Genomic DNA, 8,493 nt, shown 5'->3' on the forward strand with positions numbered 1-8,493 from the left:
TGTTGCCCCTGCTTTTCCTCCGGCTCCCCACATATCTGAAAAAGGACTTCTTATTGTCCTTGATGCTCAAAGCTAGCTGGAGTTCAGTTGCAGCCTTGGCTTTCCTGGTCTGCTCCCTACAGGACCGGACCAGTGCAGAATAATCCTCCTTGGAGGTGAAATTCACAGACGATACCAAACTATGGGGTAAAGTTAACACACTAGTAGGTAGGGAATGAATCCAGGAGGATCTGGACAGGTTGGAAAAGTGGGCGGATGCAGTTCAATAAGGACAAGTGCAAGATGCTTCACCTAGGGAGAAGGACTCACCAGTATGCTTACAGCCTGGGGGAGGACCTTCTCAGAAGCACGGCAATGGAAAGGGATCTTGGAGTCATAGTTGACTCCAAGATGAACACAAGTCATCAATGTGACGAAGCAATCAGTAAAGCCAACCACACTTTATCATGCATTATCAGGTGCATGACAAACAGGTCCAGGGAGGTGATACTTCCTCTTTATGCAGCATTGGTCAGGCTGCAGTTGGAGTACTGCATCCAGTTTTGGGCACCACACTTCAAGAGGGATGTGGACAACCTCAAGAGGGTTCAGAGGATGGCCACTCGTATGGTTAGGGGCCTGTAGGCAAAGCCCTATGAGGAGAGATTGAGGGCCCTGGATCTCTTCAGCCTCCGCAAGAGGAGGCTGAAAGGGGATCTTGTGGCCACCTACAAATTCATCATGGGGAAAGCAGCAAGGAAAAGGAGATGCTCCGTTTACCAGAGCACTCCTCGGAGTAACTAGGAACAATGGCTACAGACTGATGGAGAGCAGATTTAAGTTAGACATCAGGAAGAACTTCTTTACAGTGAGGGTTGCCAGAATCTGGAATGGGCTTCCAAGGGAGGTGGTTCTCTCCCCTACCTTGGGGGTCTTTAAAAGGAGGCTAGACATGCACCTGGCTGGGGTAATTCTTTCCTACCCAGGGCAGGGTGTTAGACTCGATGATCTGCTAAGGTCCCTTCGGACCCAAACATCTATGAATCTATGAACAGACCTACCTCTCAAAGTGGGCCGCCACTGCTGACCCAGCCAACCATGCCATTGCTGCTTCCTCTGCTGTTGTTCTTCCCAGCAGTGCTGACTTCCCCCAGAATTAGTGTACACGTTTCCCTCTACCAAATCACTGAGGACACTGGGCTTCACAGGCCAGATCTGATTATTTGACAGGCTAGATCTGGCCTGTAGGCCATAGTTGCTGACTCCTAATCTAGTTCAATTCCCTGCACAGATGCAGGATTTGTATTTTGTAAACTATCCCAAATAAATGCCTATCCAGCATCTCTTTGAAAACCTCTAGTGAATGATATTTCACAACTTCCCCAGGCAGCTTGCTCACTGTTGTACTGCTCTTACAAAAGAACTGTGCAGGTCCTCCTTCTCCTATTCTTCCTTTTAAGAAAAAAAAAAAAAAGTGTACTTTGTAAAAATTTTAAAAAAACCAAACCCCTAACTTTTTATTTTCTCAATAATATATATTTATATGTGTAGATTTAAAAACTGACATTATCATAAATATAAATAATTTTTAGCAATCTGACCAGAAGCGTCAGAATCGTAGCCACATGGACATAGCAAGAGAGGACAACATGCAGCATAAAATCATGGTGATGAAAATGCAATACAATCCAATCTGATGGTCTGTTACCCACGGAATTGCAGTGTGATGCCTCATGGACAGGATTAGGACTACAGAGCAATACATGGATCTATTCTGATGCTATTTTCATAGATGAAGATTTAAATTAAAATTAAAGGTTTGAAAAAAGTCCCTGTGGAAGAAGTGCCCCGATTAATGCTCTTTCAAAATAGTCTGTTAGCAAGATCTCCAAAATAATCATGAATCCAGGCCTCTGATTTGAGGAGCATTTCTGACCATTTGAATTATCATGTGCATTTAATATATTTCAGTTAAAAAAAATCCTCTTTAGAAATTTCAGCTGAAAAAATTGGCAAATAATTTAATACGCTATTTTAATTGAAGCTTGGGTTCTATGCTCAGAACTGAAATAGTTTACACATATACTTTAGGTAATTGATGGAATTCAAGGAAGGAGTGGATTTAATCAGTAGCTCCTTCACTCCTCCCTTTAATTTTACCCTCAAAAGCAGCAGTCTGGATGTCACTTCCTAACGATTTGCACAATAAGCAGGACAAATGTAGTGAAAACATAAAACATAATTTCATAAGTAAATGCAAACGGGGAGCTAATGGAAACCCTTAAGTAAACTTTACTGTATCTGCCACTAATTCTACCAATAAGCCAATAAGATGTAGATATATATATGTAGTGGTATTTCATTTTGATATCGGAAAAATGTAGATTTGAGGTTACTTTTTCTAATCTGAAAATTGGGGATTTTTTTTAAACCAGAGAAAACCAGGATTCCTAGTTATAAGTTACATTGTTCTATACTAGTGGTACTTCACCTCTGACCTGTGAATCTGGTTCAGTCCATAGAGCCAGACCATCTGGTTTAGGTCCAGAAATTTGGTGGTAGGGAATCAGTGGCAATCAAAACTGCCATTGCTCCCTGCTGCCAAAGTCCTGCAGACCACATGACATGGCTCTGCATGCAGGTCTGCTGCCATAGGCACGATCTAGTCTATGGCCCAACTCAGCATAAGGAGGTCAGGGCCATGAGCGCGATATAGTGCATGGAACTGAAGCCTGATCCACCACATGGGGCTGGGGTCACACACCACTAGGCCCTCATGTCAGATTGAGTCCCAACCCAGCATACCAGATTAGGCCCATGAACTGGGCTCTGTCCACAGACCAACCCCACATCACTAATACAGTCTGCAGGGCTGAAAAGCTTGGCATCAAGTAAAAGAGAAAAATCTTCTTTAAAAATGGAAAGAAAAGGATATTCCTGGAAAGCATTGATTTCATAATCTCCAAGTTAAACAGAAAAACATAAATTGAACTTTATGAATTCAGAGAGGCTATAAAACTAAGAAAACATGGTACGATCTTTCTAACACTATACAGAATCCTAAAGCACATCAAAACTGATGCTAAAGTTTTAAAATCTTGGTAAACCATATATTCTACAGCACATCAAACTTGCAACCAATATTTCTCACTTTCAGTACAGTTATACAACAGAAGAGAAAAAATGCCCTAACACACTGCTCTAAACACACATAGCAAGACTGTTACTCATATTCAAAAAACAATATGAAAAGAAAGGATTTCAAAAAACAATTAAAAGCAGACAGAAGCACAATCAGTGTTTTCTAATTTTCAGTACGAAAATGTACTTTAGAGCAACCCTAAATAAAAATCTATATAATTAAGGGAAAGACCATTGCTTCAAACAGATTGACTGTCTTTAACAAATTTCTCTTTCTAGCTACTCAGATATGCTATATTTCCTAATTATCACCTTTTAAGGGCCATCTGGGCCCCATTCCTCACCATCAGGGGGCAATTCCATTTGCATTGTTCATAGGCTTAGTCGTGATCAAGTAGTCTGGTGGTAAAGTTCATTAGAAATTAGAAGAAAAGCATTAAACCTCACACAGTAAACCAAGTATCTGATACGTAGATACCCACAGGAGAGATAAGCATTTAATACATATTCTCACACAACTTAACAAGTCTTCAATGAGCATTTTTTTCAAACTGCTTAAAATAACATTTAGCCTGGTCCCTGACCAGGTACATAATGAAAATTTGATTAAGTCTCCACATTTCAAAATATTTTTCAATTAAAGCAGCATAACCATAATCCATTATGTCTTTAAATCTGAAAAGTCTATTAAAACTAATATAATAATTTTCTTATTTATTCTACTGCTCACAAGTGGTTTGCTACTTTCTAGAAAGCCAAAGATGGGAATTTCCCTAAATTGTCTTTTCTGTTATGTGATGAAAGGTGTTCTCTATTGTTATACAGTGAACAAAATTATCATGAATTCTCCAGCAGGGCAATATAAACGTGCATGGGACGCACAGATTGGACCTTCCAGGAGGCACCTGACCTATGGCTGTGTTATATGATGTAGGTCAATCGTTTCATAATACAACTGGGAGTGGTACTTAAAAGCACAAAGCAAGCTAAAGAAATCTAATCCATATGCATCCATTAATACTAAAGTTCATAGGATGACAGTAGGACTGGAAGGGATCTCACAAGGTCATTTAGTCCAGCCCCCTGCTGAAGGCAGGATCATCCCTGATGAAACTATCCCAGCCAGGTGTCTGTCTAACCTACTCTTGAAAACTTCCAAGGATAGAGATTCTACAGTTTCTCTAAGTAACCTGTCCCAGTGTTTGACCACTCTCACAGTCAGGAAGTTCCTCCTAATCTCCAACCTAAATTTTCACTGCTGCAGCTTCAGGTCATTGTTTAGTCCTGTCCCCAGAAAAGGCCATCTCCATCTTCTCTGTAACTGCTCTTCAGGTAAAGACTGTTATCAAATCCCGACTCAGTCTTCTCTTCTCCAGGCTAATTACTCCTAGTTCTTTCAGTCTTTCCTCATAAGTCTCGTCTCCCAGGCCTCTGATCATTTTTGTTACTCTGCAATTCCAAACTGTCCACAACCTCCTTGAAGTGTGAGCCCAAAACAGAACTCCAGTTGAGACCCACCAGTACTGAATAGTGGTAGAATCATTTTCCTTGATTTGCAAGTGACATTCCTGTTGATACAACCCAGAATGCTGTTGGATTTTTTTTGCAGCAGGAGAACATCATTGGCTTATATTCTGCTTCTGGTCCACTGTAACCCACCAGTCCTTCTTTGCAGTACTACAGCTTAGCCAGTCATTCCCCAGTCTGTATTTATGCATGCACTTATTCTGTCCCAAGTGCAGGACTTTGTACTTATCCTTGTTGAATTTCACCGGATTGATAGCAGATCATCTCTCCAGCCTATTCCTGTCATTCTGAATTCTACCCCTGCTCTCTGGGCTATCTGCAATGCCACCTAATTTCGTGTTGTCTGCAAATTTGCTAAGTGTGCCTTTGATCCCACCATCCAAATCATTAATGAAAATATTAAACAACTTTGGACCCAGGTCAGACCCCTGGGGATACCTTCGGGTCCAGCCCACTTGATACCTTGTCCCAACTAGACATTGAGCACAATGATCCAACCCATTGCGTTTCCACCTTACAGGACTTACATCTAGCCTTTATTTCCGTAGTTATTCACCTTAACCAGACTGTCATGAGACACCCACCCCTACCATCCACAGAGGCTGTCACCTTATTATAAAAGTAATCAGGTTGGTCGGGCATGACTTGCTTTTGGTGAATCCATGTTGGCTGTTCCTGATCACCTTGTTCTCCTCCAGGTGCTTCACAATGGATTCCTTGAGGACCTGCTCTGCAATTTTTCCAGGTATCAAGATCAGGTTGACTGGTCTGTAGTTCCCCAGATCCTTCTTCTTCCTTTTCTTACGATCAGCACTATATATTTGCCTTTCTCCACTCATACAGTTGTGCACCCATATTAAAGACATAATGCCTCAATCTGCTATTTCTTTAATGAAAACTGAGCGCAACATCTGGGTTTTTGGTGATTTATCACTGAGACACTACTTGGGCATCCAGAATAGACTGATCCACAGACTTCTCTCAGCATATTGTTTAATACTGGTTATATCTCGATCCATTTCCCTACTCACTAGAAAAAACAAAATTCCTATCTTGAAAATGAATCTCCTCAATGCTATAAACCCAATACAGACACCCAGCAATTTATTTGTTATTCAAATTAATATTCATATTAATTTTATCTTTTGGTTAACTAGAAATCAGTTTGTTCATTCAAGGGGTTTGGGGGGTATGCTTTTCGGTATTTATCTAAGCCTTTTAGTGGACTAAAAAGGGTGTCGAAATTAATGCAATTTTGCTTTATGTATCAAATACAAAACACATGCAGTACTGTCTCAAGCAGCTTTAAATGATAGCTTTCCATTGGCAACTATCAAGACTGCATAAAGCACATTCATCAGTATGATGATGGAACTAAGCAGTTAGCTAGTAGATCTATTCACTTAATAGTGAATAATATAATGGTGATTGTGTGTGTTTACATAATTGGGGCATATCAATTAAAGATTGATCCAAGTCATTACGTTCAGACAGAAGCGTTTGCTTTGGATCCACCTGTAATTTTACTCTCTCATCATGGCACCATTCATTGGATATTATGCCCATCTTTTGGAACTATGGAGCTACCTTCACACACTCTCCAATCTTCAGTTTAAAGTACTCTATGGCTGAGGAAGGCACCAGACCAGGACAGTTAATCTATTTTCTCCAACTGTTTAATGAAAAGTAAATAAAAAACCACGGTCTTAGATGTACCTCTTTCTCCTGAATGGGATATAGCAATCCTTTGTTTTTCAACGTGCTTTAACTCCCTGTCAGCAGACTGACAGACCCGTCAAGTACCATTTGAATTTATTGTGAAATAGTAGATTTAGAAATCTTAAATCCTGTTCTATAAGATGAACAGAAGAACTTCTGATTCAGCATTTTAGTCCAACATAAATAAAACTTCATAGGTCAGTTATTATTTTGATTGTGATGTGAACAGATTGGGGTTGGGGTAAAAGGTTACAAGGCAGGTCCCCTTGTTCTAAAAGATACTCTAAGGTGGACAAAATCCTGTTGGACAAAACATTACTTTATCTGAAAAGAACTGTAGGTATGGCCTTTTGATTGAAAGCACTTCATAATACTTATTCTTCTTGTCAGGTTATGGCTAGGGGAAAAATATCTAATTGTCAGGGGGAAAAAACCAAAGCAGCTTCAGCTAAGGGTTGTAATTATTAGTGCCTGAAGAATGAGATTCCTGTTCCAGTGGACAATATGTACTGACAGCTAGGTGATCTCTATTGTTAAACAATCTTGGAGTTATATGCAGATGCAAAACCAGGGGCAAAGGTTTGTCACTTGCGAAAGTGAAACCAGGCTTTATTCTTTTTATTCAGTTTTGTAAAATCCCACTGGAAGATATTCCAGAATTTCAGAAGGCATTCTATGATGGAAAATTACACTAGATTTCTCGCTTCCCTATCACACTATATAAACCAAATTTCCCATATTCTTTTATTTTCAAAGCTAAAATTTTCTACATTTCAATAAAAAATTCATAAGATGCTTGCAGAAGCATGCTTCCATTTCACGTTCCAGACCATTACACAGTTGTAAACTTGGCAGAACCAGATGCAAAGAGGACCCAGTGTAAGTTACTTTGTAAGAGTTTTTTTCTACTACTCAGTTGGTCTAATAAAAGATTTGACATCTACTCAAAGAACCCTGCCTGCCTATGTCCTTAGACCAACACAGCTACAACCAAAAACCCAGCAACTTTGTAAGAGTCCGATGCATGCTTACAAAATGAAGATACTAAGTCCTGAAATTTCAGAAGAGGACAAAATGGGGACTTAAGGTCTTTGGCTTTCAGAGTTACCTTTGCTAGAAGAGAACCATTTTCTGTTGAGAGACTCTTATCAGAAGCTCACATAAAATGGAAGAGATTGGAAATCTGCCACAAAGTGAAGGCCTGCAGCTGACAATCAGAACTGACAATGACAAAAAGTCAGATCTGGCTGTGTTGACAGATTTCCTTGAGGTCTATCCAGCAAGTTCTCAAGGGAAAGCTCCTGAATGTGAAGGGCTAAACTTTCTATCCAAAAATCCCATTCTCCTGACAGGGATGAACTAACAACAGATGGAAACCTCTTGTCTTCCTGGAGACACAGAAAACTTGAGGATGCTTGGGGAAGTGTCACAGCCATAACACCGCTTTTACAGATTTACTTGCTAAATTTAGAGGCATGTCAAATTAAAAACTGAGGAAAGAGAGAAGATGCTCTTTAAACTAGATTGGCTTCCCCTTCTAGATTACTTCTAGGGTCCATTTGTAAGAGGCAGAATTAGCCTGTTTTGTTATGCTATACAGTAACTAGGCCTCATAATCTGTCAGTCTGACAAAAGTCTGTATCCATTGGTGATAGTGCCCAACTACTTTCTATTTTGGGGATCTAGGCTGTAGCCATACTGGACTAAAATTTTAACATCTAGTTTATGGCCCCCACAGCCAGCCTGCCACCTGATGCCTCCAGGTAAACAGCCTGCCTTTGTTACCTGCTACTCCTCTAAATTTGCATTCCTATAGAATAGCTTTCCAATACTGGCTTTTTCATACCTGAGAGATTTCTGACCATCTTGATTTCTTTTTTTTTTTTTTTTTTTGGCCTGAAGGACACGTATGTCCGAACGCTTGCAGAGAACATCTTTTTTGCAACTATTTAGTTGGTCTAATAAAAGATACTGTCTCTACCCAAAGAGTTCGTCTGCCTGAGTACTTTCTGGCATCTCTAAAGAATACAGGACCAGAGGACTGATGATAAGACCTATGCTGAAACAGTCTGGAGTGACAAATGCCTGTATTTTTTTCCTTTTCTTTCAGTCTTTCTTTCTTCCTTT

Source organism: Alligator sinensis, unplaced genomic scaffold (assembly GCF_000455745.1).
Source record: "Alligator sinensis unplaced genomic scaffold, ASM45574v1 scaffold744_1, whole genome shotgun sequence".
NCBI lineage: Eukaryota > Metazoa > Chordata > Crocodylia > Alligatoridae > Alligator > Alligator sinensis.